Source organism: Rhagoletis pomonella, unplaced genomic scaffold, assembly GCF_013731165.1.
Source record: "Rhagoletis pomonella isolate Grant_MI unplaced genomic scaffold, Rhpom_1.0 Rhpom_scaffold_00004, whole genome shotgun sequence".
Classification (NCBI taxonomy): Eukaryota; Metazoa; Arthropoda; class Insecta; order Diptera; family Tephritidae; genus Rhagoletis; species Rhagoletis pomonella.
This window is the reverse complement of record NW_023458558.1, coordinates 40,513,802-40,531,261: the sequence shown is the minus strand read 5'-3', so window position 1 is coordinate 40,531,261 and position 17,460 is coordinate 40,513,802. Positions and strand designations below refer to the sequence as shown.

Genomic DNA, 17,460 nt, shown 5'->3' with positions numbered 1-17,460 from the left:
TAAGCTTAATCTAATTTGTCATCTGAGGGGACCTTTTTCAAAAAGTTCTTTAAGAAACTATTTTTATTCATAAAAAACTTCATTTTTGGAGGTATTTTCAAATCGGTCCAGCTCGCTTAAATCTTAATATTTTTCCGAAATATTTTGGTGGACGTCTTAAAATATAATAAATTTTGTAATCCCGGCGGAAAAACCGCAATTTTTTTTGGTGATGCAGTCTAATGTACATACATAGGTATATCCAACACAATATGCTACTTAAGCGTGATAGCGTGCGAGTTAGTGATATACTCCATTCTATGGAGCACCAAATGCATATTGAATTTAGAAGAGTGATGCGAGCTAAAGCACCTAACTATTTGATAATACTCGTATGCGTATTTAAATATATGTAAGTGCATATAGGTTCATACATACATACATATGCGTACATAACGGCAACGGATAAGCGAGGGTATGCAGTGCCATTTACATACCACTAAAGTGTAGTATAATGCAGGATTTATAAAATATAAGTACTTCATTCCTGTAGTAAATTGCACTGTTAGATATCAGGGTATTAGGGTAGCGAGTTTATTTAAGATTGTTGTGCCATTACATTAGGTGGGGTCAAAGTATTCCTCCCTTTGCACATTCTTATCGATATCAGCCTTCTTGTCCTTTTGCAAATAAATACACATAAAATAGGGATATAACGGGTTAAAATAGCTTACAAAAATAATTACCCTTAAAATCTACTATAAGTCTCTGAACGAATCAGAGCTCAAAATTCATCTTAAATGTCAGCAGTAAGTCTAAACTGAAAATGTGCTTAAGTTTAATTTTGTAGGTACTTATTCATATTTGCTGCTAGAATGCCTCACCAAACCGGATTTTAGTGGTTGATGTGTAGAAAACAAAGATTTTTATTTGGTTTTTTTATTTATGGACTTAACAATAACAATTATATTCAAAAGTTTGATTGAGCAAGCTCAAACCATTAATAATGAAAATTTTTTAAGGGGATGTGGTGATCTTCGCAATAGCAGCTATAACTTCCAACCGAATGTAAATTATTGTTGTTTTCCCACAAAACTTTTATTAAAAAACGGCCTCAAGTGCAATAAAATTGTGGAACAAAAAATTTTTGTAAAATTTCCCTATAAGACACTGACAAAAAAACACTGTATGTGAGTATATCATTAAGAAAGCTGAACTCTCAGAGAATCAAAGCGGTGGCTTACACCGATGATGTAGCGATACTGGTATCGGTCATGAGTGAAATTATGGAAAGGACTTTAAAGATAGTAGATTCCTGGGCCATAAGCTGTTCTCTTAGCGTAAACCCGGAGAAAACTGACCTTATGCTTTTCACAAATAAAACAAAATTACCAAATTTTAATAAACCAAGGTTCCGAGGAACGGAACTGGATCTGTCAATGAAGGTGAAATACCTTGGAGTTATTTTGGATCCCAAAATTAACTGGAAACCAAACATTGAGGAGCGTGCTAGGAAGACCACGGTGGCTCTCTATGCGGCCAAGAGAATGTTGGGCAACAGATGGGGTTTGAAACCAAGAATTGTGCACTGGATGTACACAGCTATAGTCCGACCCATAATCTCTCATGGGGCGCTGGTCTGGTGGCCAACCCTTACTAAGGATTACGTAGTTAAAAAGCTAGGCGGAATTCAAAGGTCAGCAGCCGCTAGCGTAACAGGTGCAATGAGATCCTGTCCGAAGGACGTTTTGAACGTCCTTCTTGACTTATTACCTATAGATATCTTCATCGAGAATTCAGCTGCTAACAGCGCCATCAGACTGCGTGCCCTGGGGCTCAGGAAGGAAAGACCGTTCGGGCACGGTTCCATCCTAGACGCAATACCGTCTGAAATTAAAGCGCTGCCCACTGACTATATCCTGTCGAAGACCTGGGTTCACCACAAACCCCGCACGAAATTGCCAAGCCGAAGTGACTGGAATCAGGAAGATTTCGGGTACTTGCAGGCCTTAACTGTCTTTACGGATGGGTCAAAGATGGAATGCGGGGTTGGTGCTGGGGTCTTCATTGAGCAATATAACCTAAAATTATCCTTCCGCCTACTAGACTATGCAAGCGTCTTCCAGGACGAAACGTTTGCTATTAAGGAGGCAGTAAGGTACATCAAAAACAATGTACCCGCGAGAACGCAAGTGAACATCCTCTCGGATAGCCAAGAGGCTATTCAGGCACTTTCCTCTAACTCTGTTAGATCTCAGCTAGTGGATGAATGTAGGAGAGAGCTGGCCTATATCTCTGATCAATACGAAATTACCCTAATATGGGTCCCGGGCCATAGGGGCATCTACGGTAACGAGGCAGCGGACGAAGTAGCAAGGAGCGCCTCCGCACTGGATATGGCCCACGCGGTGGACCTGGGCGCCTCGCTCAGGGAGATTAAGACAAAAATTACCGAATTTTATTATTCGAAGGCCAGGCAGAGGTGGAACTGCATAGGATCCTACAGAATTGCCCGGCAGTTCTGGGTGTCCTACGACCCACTCAAAACCAAAGCTCTCTGAGGAATGAGCAAAACAAATGCCTACAAACTTACTGCAGTGTGCACAGAGCACTGGCCCATTGGGGTACATGCCGAAAGGATAGGACTGCCCTTCAATAGGTTCTGTCGCAGCTGCGATGACCCGGGCTCAAAAGAGACAGTCGAACACTTGCTGTGCGAGTGTCCAGCCCTCGCAAGGATGAGGCTAAATACACTCGGCAAACCATTCCTGCAGAATATTTCAGAGTGCAGCTGCCTCTATCTGTATGACGTACTGAAATTTATTAAAGCCGCCAAATGGCTGTAGGTTGCACGAGTTGTGGAATCAAAATGGCAAACTTGCTAATTGCTTGTCACCTGAGTGACAATCCACTTAAACCAACCAACGATATCATCAAGTCGGTTAAGACGTTTTCATAGGGTAATCTGAAATTTGACCCCTGTGCGACACGCCTTAACTTCAATCGGCTTTGAATAGCTTTGAAATAGTGCAATAGTCACGCCCACCTTCCATATAACGGTAGTTTACAGAAACACGAAAACTGCGATAAATCAGTAACTACTGGAACTAATTCACATAAAATCGATGATTGCATTAAGCACTAAGCAGAAAATTAGAATATTATAAATTTTTGTATAATGGGCGTGACGCCGCCCACTTATGACCAAACTCGGTGCACTGAACAACCTTGGTACGGAAAAGTAATATGTTGAAAATTATCCAAATCGGATTAAAATTACACCCGCTTCCCGTATAATTATTATTATTATTATTATTATTGGTTACAATAATCTCCTAACAGTAAATAAGACTGCTATAGACTTTTAGGAATTGGGCGTGGCACCGCCCACTTTGTGACTACAAAGGTGTATCTCAGTAACCACTTAATCGATTTGTGCCTATCTAGGTTCAATTATATCACTAAGTCTAACTCTGCATATTATCGAAAACGATTGAAATCGGGTAAACACACCTACTTATCATGCAAAGGTAGTTCGAAGAAAGTTGAGACGACGATATTTGATACCTGCGCCGGGTATATAAAGTTCGGTTTTATCCGAACCTTTTCTTCTTAGCTTGTTTGTTTTGAATTCAGCGCCACCTAGGTATATCTTTCTATGATTCAACTAAATATGCCATGCCGAATTTGCAAATCAAAGCATAAACGTGACTTATCAGAAAGTCGCGACCTTGGCGCCACCTAGCGATACCATTTTTGGCAAAAATTGATGTATGTTTTGGCCCAAGTATGTTAATGTTAAATTTTGTAATCAAATTACCTCGTTTCCTACTCCGCAACCTGCTGCTAACTTTATTACTTTTTCTGAATCTTTTTACTGGTGGGCTAAGAGCACACTTACATACATAAATCACCAAGAACGTCATGCTCTGTGTACATATGTATATATGTATGTACCTACGAACATTGTCATCGTCTCGTGTTTCACAAAGTGCGGTGGCCTTGTCAAGTCTCCACTTAAAAATGATCACTCGAATGTGACTCGCTGTATCTTAGATCAATTCAATTAATGACTAAATTCAATTGAACAATTGACGACGGAAAACTAAACTCATACGCACGTTCTCGACCTTATAACGAGTTCAAAAGGGTTAAATTGGTTATTGACAATGAGAAAGGGTGTTAAAAAAGCAGAAAAGTGTCGTAGATTGTGAAAAATTCTAAACAATAAGCACATTGTAGAAGAATGCATGTAAGTGATTGGCGGACTTATAAATACACATACATAAATATAAAATAAAGTTCCTATAATTGAAAGTTTTATATTTAAAAAAAAAATACCAACTTTTTACAATGTATGTTGAAAGTTGTACTGTCAAGTGCATGTTGATAAGTATGTATGTACATATATACTAAATACATATATATAAGTAAATGTCTGTATGTATACACATATATACGCACGCTTCCACTTACAAAACAGATAATAGCCAGTTGATAAATATATTTATAGTAAACTAAAAATATTTTTATATTCATACCCTTACATTTTTACTGTACATACATACGTTTATATGTAGTAAGATTTGTCAATTCATACAAATGTACTTAGATATGGAAACGTTGCACGCAATCAAAGAGAGATCAAGGAAAAAGTAAATGTCGAAGGAAAATATGAAAGTAAACAAGTACATACATTCACAGACATACCTACATATGTATAGCTACATATACCCGTCCGTACACACTCGTATGTGCTTCCTTATAGGGGTCAATTAAGCCAATTTAAATTTAATAAATACGACAATTATTAAATAGAATATGTATTACCGCACCGTTCATATGCGAGTTATAGGGTGTGTAGTTAAAAAACTGCATATGTTCGTATGTATAAACGTTTGTATATAAGGATGGTTCTTAAAAAATCTATTAAACGATTTTTTTCAGTCCCACCCCCTCAATAGGTATTACCACGGTCACAGACATTACATATAAATGTGGGTCTCGATTGGAGAAGGTTAAGGCGTCTTGCATAGGAGCCAAAGTACAAAGTGCAAGGAAGTCTCGATTTTGGGTATTAGATGAAAAAAAAAATTAATTTAAATTATTTGAGTCTCCATAGAGGAATTTGAATTTTGCCCCTTATGCGACACGCTTAAACTAGCCGGGACCAAAATTCATATGTGATATCTTCGACTGTAGTAACATCGACGTAGGGGTTGCGGCTTAGGAAATCGGATGTGAAAATTTGCTTCCTACATTTAAGGGCCACCCTAATGTACGCACACATCTAACTACATACATATGTGCACGACAATATAGTTTGTAGTATACTGCGTTTTTTGCACTTATCTCTTTCGCTTGTTTGCCTCATTCAACTGCATGCTGAATTGTTCGCTCTTGAGAACTTCAAATTTAGATGAGAAGGAAACCATCACTTTGTCTACAATTCGTCTTGAACGAAGTTCTTCTTCTCGAACACTTACATACTTTCGATTGCCTATGTTGTAATTCACGATAATTTATTCCAGTACATACATACCTCGTGGGAAGGAGAAATCAACGGATACTGAAAACAAGAAATTCTTTAATATTAATTTATACTGGCATTTTTACGTAGTATATACATAAGTATGTGCAATGAAGTTTTGCAATTAATATTTTGTGTCTAGAAAATGTATACTCAATGCATCCGGTTTACTACGGTTATTTGATAAAGGCTTAATATATGTAGGTACATTAGACTGCATCATGAAAAAAAGTTGCGGCTTTCCGCCGAAAAATATTAAGATTTACGTGAGCTGCGCCGATTTGAAAATACCCTAAAAAATGTAGTTTTTTTTTATAAAAAAAAATAGTTTCTTAAAGCATTGTTTTAAAAAATCCCCTCGGTGGCAAAACTGTTTAAGCTTAAAAATATTAAAAATTTTTTCAATGGAATCATAATAATGAGATTGCTGGTTTAACGGTTTAACTGGATCAAAATTAAACCGATTTAGACTTATGAGGTATCAGTGGAAATGCATTCGCCCTTTTCGTTTCTTTGCAAAACAACTCATTCATGTCTAAGTTTTTATTTTTTCAAATATCAACAAATCTTAATTAAACTTGGAATGACGCTCGTTCATCTTACCTTTCTCTTTTATACTTTGCATCAAATTATTTATAAAAACTATTTTTATTCATAAAGTACTGCATTTTTGGAGATATTTTCAAATCGGTCCAGCTCACGTAAATCTTAATATTTTGCCGAAATGTTGTGGTAACAATTGTAAAACATAATGGGTTTTATAATTACAATGGAAAATATTACTGTGTTTTAAGGTGGTTGTTCCTCCTGAGGTCGTCCTGCGTGAATTCGCGACGCATGCACTCAAAGCTGTTCATTAACTTGAACGCATTGCTTCGGTTTTTGATTTGCACTACTAATCGCCACTCTTTCTTAATTGCGGTTGCGTAAGGTGATCTGCCTTATCCTGAGTTTCGTCCGCAAAAAAATTCACCAGAAAATTTGTATTCCGCCCAAAGTAAATATATGGAAACCAAAATTGAAAAGTGAGCCGGTTCGGGGAAAACGAAACTCATTTTAAGGCTGAATGTTTCAAATTCTGATAGACGAATGTGTTACTAACACTGAAAGTACAATGTCGAAAAATTTAAACTATCTTCGAAGCAATCGAATCATATTCGCCATAACTTGGGTATCGCCCGAAATTTTTTCATCCGCCCGTAGTAAGTACACGGAAACGAAAATTGAAAAGTGAACCAGTTCGAGGAAAATGAAACTCATGATTTTATAGTTTTAATTAAAATTTCATCATACAAACTGTATCCAATCCGGCAACTGTAAATGGAACCGGTAATAATTTGCACGGAATCGAACCTAACCTAGCCAACGTAATTGTTTAGAATTGATAAAATTTTAATCCTCGGAAACCATTTCAGTTATAATAGTTATTAGGATCAAGATTAAAGAAATCAAAATTTTTGTGTACAAAATTTATGGACAATCAATTTCTGAAATTTTCTATTCGGAATTTTTTTTTTCAGTTTTCCTTGGGTATTACGCAGATTTGTTTTGTACGTACATATACATACTGCAAATCATTAAATTTTTATTCCCAAAAAATTGTATTTCATATTTATTTTTCTTTTGCTGAAAATATAATTTTTAACAAATGCACTTTTTTTTAAATATCACACAGACTTTGAAAGCTTACATTTTTTATCCACTAAGCAGATTTTCCAGCTGAAATATTTTCAACGCGGTTCAGCTCAAGAATGACATGGGTTACAGAGATTTACATATCGTCGTTTAAAGTACAAAAGCGCGTATCAACAAAATGCAAAACCGCGTATGTGAGGTTTCATAAATTATTTTCTACCGAGTAAAAACAGTCATTTAAAAATGGTTCTCTTTTTGTATAAAACAGTCGCATTTCTGACTAGAATATTTCAGGACGAATGGATAAGGCTTTTGCCAAGTGCTCGTGTGAGCAAATCCAAGTTTTGGCAAAAAATGGCAGTTACGCGGTTTTGTACTTTAAACCAGTGGCATACTAACACATTCAAATGATTCAATATGTGAGACTGTGTACGTTAAATGTACCCTGCAGTAAATTGTGATAGTTCAGAACTAGCGTAGAACTAGCTCTTTAAGAGGCGGTACTGGTTCTCAATCTATCCTAACGCAATTATTTCATCTGTCTCTTTTTACATGGCGATGCTCAACGAGGTGGAAATTGCCACCTCTGCAGAATTTTTGAACTAGTTCTGAACTGGTACCATTTTGCGCAGATCAGCGACAATAATGTTTTTTTAAGAAAAAAATTTTGATTAATAGATTTTTTAGAATTTTGTTTAATTATTTCTGTTCTTTCACAGATTGCATTTAATTAAATTTTTTACTCCTTTATTTTATTTATATTAAATTTTATCATTCTCTTCCAATTTTTAAGCGGTACTAAACAAATTAAATTTATTAAATCTAAAAATCACGACTGCCTTCACCGCGATTTGAACTCGCGACTAACGATGTTAGAGTCGAAGGTCTTCCCGCGGAGCTGCTATTTTGTTATTGTACGAGAAGTGAGAATTTGTGCATTTACTTCTCAACAGAGCGCAACTAGCACACCAAAGGTTTCAACTGTCCCTCTCTGCAGCCGTTTTGCACTAGTTCAGAGATAGTTCTGAAATGTATAGGGCGGAACTACCGCTTTAACATACTGCCCACATCTTTTACTGCCGGGGCACTGCTCAGCTGAGGCTCGCTTTTGATGAGTACGAGTGGACAGTTTTTTGGCTCTGCTTCGGATTCATCAATAGATGTTTCGGCCTTTACCAACTCATCAGTCATTTCCGTGTATGTTTCTATGGATATCTAAGAAAATGCATGATTTTCGTATTCATATGCAGTTTCTCTCTAGTGCTCTGCCAATTTTTAATTTTTTTCTCTAGTAGTGCACCTTTTGAAGAACGTGTGCGATATGTTCACTTCACTGCACATGCATATTTACCTATATATGTGGGTTTATTATTTAACCCCTGTTCATATTTCGTATTACTTTGCTTTTTTAATATATTTATTATTGCCTATTCCGCTGTAAATGAGATATTAATGTGACAACTCTTCTTACAGGTGAATTCCGAAATTCAACTATTGTGGGGGGCAGGCGCAGGCTTAAGGATCATTATGTGTGTACCCCCGGGTGTGCCGAATATTTTTTACGTTCGTCTTCGCTTAGCATGGCTGCAGATTACTAAAATCTTCAAGTGCAAAATTCAGATGATATCTTAAGACGAAATCATACAATTGAAAGTGAAAGTGAAGGAAGCTTAAATATCTTAAAGGCTAATATTTTGATGGCAGAAGATCAAGTGAATATTGAAAATTAAATGTGTCGCCGACTCTCTACACGAATATCACTTTTCTAAGTACTAGTGCCGCAGGAGATAGTTTAATCGACATATAGTAGACCCCTGCTGCCCCAGTGCTTATCAAAGTGATTCTAGTGACAACTATTTAACTATTTAAAAGCAGCTTCAATCTAAAAAAAAAAATTGCTTAAAAAGAAAATAAATTAATTCAAATATGACGAAAGATAAAAAGTGGATTAAAATGTGTAACAGTGAAAACTAAGGCCCAATTTCAGATGAGCAATTTAAGTGCCGATTGATGATTAGATATTCATTTTCGGATCAAATATTTAAACTGTATTTACATGCCCAATGTCGGCTATTTAAAAATGTAAAATGCACACTCGCTTCTCGACTAAATAGCAACTGATAACTCAAAATAAAACCAAAATAATTATATAAAAAGCAAAAGTGATTGAAATTAAAAATTAAAATAAATTCGAGTGACCAAAGTGACATGGAATGCGCGATTCTATAGCCCGTCATTACAACTCGACGTCCACGGTCTATAAAAGGTGCGCCAATTCGTTTCAGAGACTTCGGCGAAAAGGATTTGCGGGACAGATTCAGTGGAATCAAAGCGACAGTATGGGTGGTGTAGACGATGATACCGGATAAAATTTAACATAAAAAACATGGTAAATCGGATTTAGAGAAATTTTGTAATGCTTCTAATTAATTTTGCTCTAGGAATAATGCTCTAGCTCCCGAAGAAATGCTTCAGCTGACTTTGCGATTCCATGCCACGGGTTGCATGTAAAGGACTGGAGGGGACTTAATCGGAGTTTCTCTCAGCACTGCTTCCCAAGTTATAAGGTTAGTTTCGAACCATATAGCTTTACTACGAGCGCAGTTTATTTCATTTCTGACAAAACGGCCGAAGAGCTAAGATAGATAAGTAAGAAAAATTTTATTTGGTAGGGATACTTTCTCGCTTCCAAGCGACTTTAGACTGAACGCATGTAAATATATTATCACAAGATCAGTATCAGAGCATAAAAATTAATAACCAAAAACATAAAAATAAAATAGTTTTGAAATGCTTTATATGTACATAAATGGAAAAGTTCCTTATTTAGACTGATGTATAAATGTACTTTTTATAGGCGGCCATGATGCGGAGTTATACCGCAAAGTCCAAAGAACTGACCTTATTCAACAGCGTCTGAAATATATTGGATGGAGTACAAACGATGCCACAATACTTCGTAACTCGCGTATTTATATGCGCTTCGAACGGGTGAATTCGGGAATTCAATGGTTGTAGCAGACAACGGTCTTCCCTGTAATCACTGGATAATGACAACGATATTCAATGTTCGTACTCCAGTAGAGGCGCTGTACGCTGTGCGAATCCCAGACTCGAACGAGGTAAAGTTTTGAGCAGTCCTAAGGCGTGTGGAAACGAAGATTTCCGGTCCTTTCGGTGGGTATAAAGCTGAATATCCAGCGTGTAGAAAGCTTTAATATGGCGCCACCTATTTCGGAAGAAATTCGCGCTCACATAAATGCTGTTTTAAATATGCCATCTATTTCAATTAACAAAAATAGTACGATTAATATTAGCAGATAATCAGTTAGTAATCACTTTGAAAATTTCTAGAGTAAATATAGTATCAGTTGAATTTACTGTGAATGGGTAAAATCCTAAATGGGCTATTACACGATTTTCGTGAAACTGGTGAAATCGGTGCTCTACTAAATATGTGAGAAAAATTTTCTCTCAAAATTTTTTTTAATAAATTCAAAATCTAAGAAGATACAAAAATTTTATAGCTGGAAAATGATGTTGTATTTTCTGTCAATTCCTGTTAATTACTCCGCTTTGATATATAATTTATTAGTATTTTTTAACCCCTTATAAATTCACATAAAAAAAAAATTATGGAGACTAATATTATGTCACGGGATAATGGGGATTTTGTAAAACTGTTCGTGTTTTAACTTTGTTTTCTTTCAAAGTATATTTTTTTTAACGAAAAAATTTTTAAATTTTATAAAACTCCAGGCATAATTGACCAAAATACAAAAAAATTAACTTTAAACATCAAAGTGGCGTTTCTTATACAATTTTTAATTTTTTGAAATTAATTTTTACGGAAACATTGTCTCATATAGTAGAGCAAAGATTTCACGAAATTCACCAAGATGCTTATATTTCTGACATACGATATTAGCTTCCGTTTTTTTGTAAGCGAACGACAAAAACACGCTCAACTCGGGTAAAATTTCCTTTTAGCTACTTAAGCAAGCATGCTGGTAGCTGGCAAGAAACATGTGATTAGTTCAACGGGATTTAGACACAAAAAATAATATAAATTAGTAATTATGCTTAATATATACACTTACATATTTAAAATATAAATCATGTATATACGAAAACAAAAATTTCCCTCTCCACTTTCCCATTGACAATTCACAATAGAGCAGTTTTTTCACTTAACAACACTAGTCTTCAGGTCGCGTATGTTTTAACCGACCTGGCTGAACTCGTATAAATAGCCGAGTTTGTGTTGTTGCTTTGCGTGTGTTCCGTCATTTAAGTGAGTGTTCTTTTGTAGCTCGGTTGCAAAAGAATGGACCTATTATTTGTCATATTTCTGTGGTATTTGCATCACTTATTGCCTGTTTCACGGCGGAAATTTAATGAAAAATAATTTTTTTTCCTGAAAGTTTCCATATTAAATACAAATAAAAATTATAATTTTTTACTTAAATTGCTTTCCTGAAACTGTGCGACAAAACCTAAACATTTTTAAAACATAAGAAAAAATCAATATATTCACCAAATTAGGAGCCAATATATAGTATGACTGCGTTTTTAATTTTTCCCTCTAACGTCAGGATTTTTTTTAAGAGGAGTTTGAAATTTTCAGGATATGATTGAATAAAAAAATTATTTAAAAGATTTGGTGCATTGTAGAGTAACAATATGGGTATCACTTAAAAGGAAAAATTCTGTAGAATTAAAAAAAATTAATTTTTTCTTGCACCAGGACGAATAAATGTTGAAAATGTCCTTTTAAAATTTTATACTTGAATATCCTTTGAAATTTGCAATATTTATTTTCGAAAAAAATGTATGCCAAGCAAGGCCGTATTTAGGGGGGGGGCGATGTTGGGTTCTGTCCACTTGCAAAGGCGCTATGTAAATTTTTTTAGATTTTTAGTTTTTGGTTAGTAACGTACCAGTATTTAAAGTAGTTTCATGTCCAGTAACAATACAGTCAAAATCTTTCTATTTTCTTAAAAAATCGAATCAGATGTTAACTACTATTGCAAAGGTCGCTATAATACTTATTTATACACTTTCAAAAGTCTCCATCTTCTGATGAACTTAGAAAACTGCAAGAAAACGTGGTAGTTTCGGTGCCTAGTGGAAGGCGTCGTAAAAAGGAAGCAGACCAATCTTCATGGAAGAGCGAACGCGATAAGCAAAAAAAGATAGCTATGTAAAAGTTACTATTTCAAAACTCGCTATATTCAATTTTTATATATAAAATTTGCAAAAACTACCACATTGCCTTATTGTTTTTTAATGTTATTAGGCTCTTGTTTATCCAAATTTTCCGATAATAAAGTTAAATATACAATTTGGATGTTACTTGTTGTTGCAGAAGTTTTTTTAAATTATGGCTCACTATTATAAAATCACATAACGCTGTTTGAAAAAAAAAAATTCAACAAACTTTCGTACAAATTTCGAATTTTTAAAAATTCAAAAAAAAAATCAATCGACATTTTTAGCCGTTTGAAACGTGTACTTTATTCTATTAGCATTCAATGGGCTACAAAACTGCATACTCAGAATTTAATTAAAAAGCTCGAAATTTTAACGAAAATTTGTAGATTTTTTTTTTAATTGCATAAATTTGTAAGGCAGTGTACATTTGTACAGATTTGTAAATTTTTATATTGGGCTATTGGTAAAAAAAGTGTGAAATTTTTTTTTTGCATTCAAAAGATTGGTACAATACAGCGATGTTCTATTGAAAAATTTCAATAAATTAATTTTCGTGATTGGGATAGTGAAAAATATTTTAGGTGTTCAAACAATTGAGAAACGATTTACGCCAAATTTTAGCAAATACCCAATCGTGTGACACTGCCTTCAAACTTGTATTTATACGGATGTTGGTAAAGAACGAACTAAAGAAAACTAACCGAAATTAAATAACAACAAAAATAATATTTTGAAACTTGTCGAAATTTGGCGCGGATATAATCTTTTCGACTACTGTAAATAAGTTGGCTATGATTACTCGGACATGCTACCATAGTAGCACAATGCTACTCATATTTGACTTGCAAACAAACTACGGGCAGGAATTTCAAAATTTGAAATAAAAATGTTGAAATAAAAGAGAAACTAAAAAAAAATCGTATATAAAAATTTGAGAAAAAAACATGTAAAAGGAAAAAATAACTTCTTATTAAAAAAAAAGTAAAATTAACAAAGAAATTACCAACTGATTTTTAAGAATTTGGTATCATTGTAAAGGGGATTAAACTTTCTTTCTTCCGGTGTGCATATTTTTATACTTCGTGAATAAAAATTTGAGAAAAACCACTTGAAATCAAAAAATAAATTTTTTATAAAAAATAATATTTTAAACAAAAAAATTACTAACCGATTTTTAAAAAGTTGGTATCGTTGTAAACGTGATTAGACCCCCTGCTTCTCTTCTGATATGCTTATTTGTATACTTTGTATGTACAAATTTAAGCAAAAACATTTAAAAGGAAAAAATACCGTTTGTTTTATTAAAAAAAAAATATTTTAAACAAACAAATTACTAACCGATTTTTAAAAAATTGATATCGTTGTTAAAGCAATCAAATCTTATTTCTTTTGATACGCATATTTGAATACTTCGTATATAAAAATTTGAGAAAAAACACTTGAAATAAAAAAATACCTATATTTTATAAAGAAAAATATTTTAAACAAAAAAATTACGAACCGATTTTTAAAAATTGGTATCGTTGTAAAGGCCACCAGAAAACTTATACTTTTTTTAACCCGAAAATTTCGTTTTATATACACAAAAAAAATATAATTCAAAACATTTTTTCCTCTATATAAACTCCTGCCCCCTAGATGAAAGGCTGGCTACGCTCTTGTATACAAAACAATTAAAGTGTTTCAACCGTAGGTATATCATACGTTCAGTTTTTCTTTTAGAGCGCATACATGGTTCCATATTAATGATTCCAGTATCTTCATTTATGTATATTGTAAATATCAATATCTTATAAAGAGAAGTGTAAATTTTTTTTATCTAAAACTAATAAAGTTAGAAGGACGAAATTTGAGGATGTGGTAGTTAACATATTAGTCCTTAACATGTATTGCTTTTTTTTCAAAAATAAATACTGGAAATTTCCAAGGATATTCAAGTATAAAGTTTTTAACCCTCGTCCGTGCGACTAGGTACAATTGTAACTTTTGCGTTTTTAAATTACAATAACTTTTTTTCCAGAAAACTTAGAGGGCTGGATCTTCGTGACATCTCTACATTTTTGTTGTGCCACATGTTCCCTTAATTTAAAACAAAATGGGCCACTATTTTCTGAAATAGAGGGCCTAGTTAAATTTACACCCACGTCAGAGCGCATAGGTACAATTGTACCTTCATATATCTGGTATGAAGAAAAAAGAAGATTATTATTATTTTTAATTATATATAATTTTTTTTATAAAAAAAAAAGAAGCACAAACGGAGCTAATTCATATAAGAAGCGATAATAAACTATATAAAAAAGTAACAAGCGAGACAATTCAATTTAGGAACAACGATTTAGAATATACATTTTGAAATTTTTAGAGAGTTTCTTCGCAAGAAATACACGTTGTTTTTGAAACTGAATGTTCATCACAAATTGGATAAGCACAAGATATGCAAAGCATTCGAGTTTTGCGTTGTTTCCTATTTGAGTTCCGACAGATATAGCAACGTCCAGTGATAGGGGAGGCTCCGCGGCTACCATGAGGTAATTGAAGGACAGCTGCTGTAGATGCCACAACGCGACGGCCAAGTACCATTTCTATCGCACTTCGAAGGAAATGGATTCTCATCATCATTCGATTTGCACTTCGAGATTCGACTGAAGGCATGCATAGCTGATTCGAGAGATATTTTAGAAACTTTCGACGTTGATTTTTTCCCTGAAACCGGGGGTTATGATTTTTGTAGAGCAAATATAAACTGAACCAAATAAACATCGTATTATTTTTGTTCCGGTCAGGGCTGCCAACTATCCTTAGCTATTTGGTGCCATATTAAGGATAAAAAAGTGCCAAAATGTGCCAAATAGAAAAATAAAAGTGCCAAAAAAGGTGCTATCCTTTATAACGTTTCCCATGTAGCTAAAAAGAACCACATTTCTAAAACAAAAGTGCAATGCCAAAATAAAATGAACCAGTTTAATAACCTTTAGAAATTAGAAAATTTTCACAAAAATATTTTGAAATATTGCTATTTTTCAAAAGTGCCATTTTGGCACTTTGTGCCAAATTGAAAAAATTAAGTGACATTTGATGTAAAATATTGCCAAAAATGGCACGGTTTGAGCCAATTTGGCAGCCCTAGTTGCAGTGTATATGGCACACCAGTATGAAAAATATTGAGTACATACATATGTATGTATGGAGGGTACATATTGTTGTGGTGTACTCGAGCATTTTGCGGAGTGCATTTTATGCAGGCTACTGTGTTTCTATTTTTACTTTTTTTTAAACAATTGTCATAACAAAAAATTTCTAAACATGTTCAAAATAACCTGTAATGATTAAATGTTATCAGTTTTTATAAAAAACTTAAATCCCCAGTAAAAATTCATATCAAAACTATATGAAGGTACAATTGTACCTTTGCGCTCGGTTAGCGTTGTAAGAATCTGCGCCCGGACGAGGGTTAAAGGACATTTTCAATATATATTCGTCCTGGAGCACCCTAATATCAAATTTTGTTTTTTTTATTCTACAGGAGTTTTCCTTTTAATTAATGTTCATATTGTTATTCCACGCATTTGTTATGCACCGCATCTTTTGAATAATTTTTTTATTCAATCACATTTTCTATCAATATCTATGTTTTATATCAATCTAGAAATGTCATTGTCCTTTCAAAAAAATCCTGACATCAGAGAGAAAAACTAAAAACGCAGTTTTACTATATTTGGCGCCCAGTTTTGTAAATATATTGATTTTTTCGTGTGTAAAAGTGAATTCGCACTGAGTTATACTTCTAGTCCTTATACTTGGTAAAGTTCCTCTCGAAATAAATCTGGCTTTCGGGCGGGCGTAGAACTGTAGTTCTCTCCATTTGTAGCAAAGAAATTGGAGTAACTAGAAGCTGCTAGGCCAAACGCTTAACAAAAGTATAAGTGCCAAATATATATATATTTTTTAAATATATTATATTATATATTGTAGGCTATAACAAATATAATTTCACTTAAAGTATACAACACTCTCTCCTAAATGATACCACGAAAGCTGGAATTCGTTTTCTAAGCTCAAGCTAAAAATTAGAAATAAATAAGTAAATAAACTTGCAGTCGCTTAGGCAGAGATCCTTTTTTTTTGAAATCAAAGTATAAGTATTATATATGTACATAAATATACATCATAAAAATAATAAACAACAGCAACATTAGAGTGGTCCAAAATTTTTTCTTTTCCGAGATAGCATTTGAGGTACCTTTAAAAATTTTTCCTCTTGCCGAAAGAGGTGCTGGTACCAAACTTTTCTTTTCCATATAGAGGATGCTCATATTTTACTCTAGAAGTATTGTGTACACATATTAATAAAAAAATTGGTTAAGTAACATAAGAATATTTCAAATTTAAATTATCTAAAATAATACCACAAGCTTCAATTATAACAGCAACAGTCGGTTTTTATAAAGATCATCAATATTTTTGCCAGCTTCATAGCGACCCAGTAGCGCATTTCAAGGTCATTCACCGCCCTGTATTGATTGCAGTAGAAAACTGAAAGTTGGTTTATGTAGATGTTACAAATATCAAAAGGAAAAACTAAGGGGTGCCCGTTTTCTAGGCTGAAAACCTTTTTCCCCCATACACAAATTTTACCACTCTAATATACATGCACGTGCAATACGTATTGTACAAGAATTATTTTAGTACTACACATTTTTTGCGAAAACTTTAATTTGTTTTGAGCAAAAATAACACATAATAAAATAAATAAAAGCTTAGGCATCCGAATTAGCCATTAAAACACCACAGAGAAACTAAAACTCAAGACGTTGACATTTGAGCTCAGAGTAGGCTCGCTACAGAAGTGCCCACCGCTGCTCAACATGGCCTATTTTTTGTAAGTGCTTGTCTTTCTGCTTGAGTCGAGTGTTAGTGTTATTTCATGCTGGAATGCAAGGGAATGGCTTTGCACGTAGATATTCGTAAGTATATTTGTGCATGTACACATTTGTGCTTGCATATGAAGACTGATCTAACTTATAACGGGTGATTTTTTAAGAGCTTGATACCTTTTTTTTAAAAAAAACGCATAAAATTTGCAAAATCTCATCGGTTCT

General features: G+C 34.0%; 1 long non-coding RNA gene across 2 annotated transcripts in view; it reads left to right on the top strand.

Moving 5' to 3' along the window:
• Positions 1-8,772: 8,772 nt before the first annotated feature.
• LOC118737563 overlaps positions 8,773-17,460 on the top strand; it is a 10,099-nt gene continuing 1,411 nt past the window's right edge. Inside the window, exons 1-3 of one of the 2 annotated variants that reach the window (XR_004992827.1) lie at positions 8,773-9,533; positions 9,586-9,711; positions 10,002-10,555. This is a non-coding gene — a long non-coding RNA (uncharacterized LOC118737563). Of the gene's footprint in view, positions 9,534-9,585; positions 10,556-17,460 lie in introns of those variants that run through there. The other variant, XR_004992826.1, reaches the window with a different exon arrangement.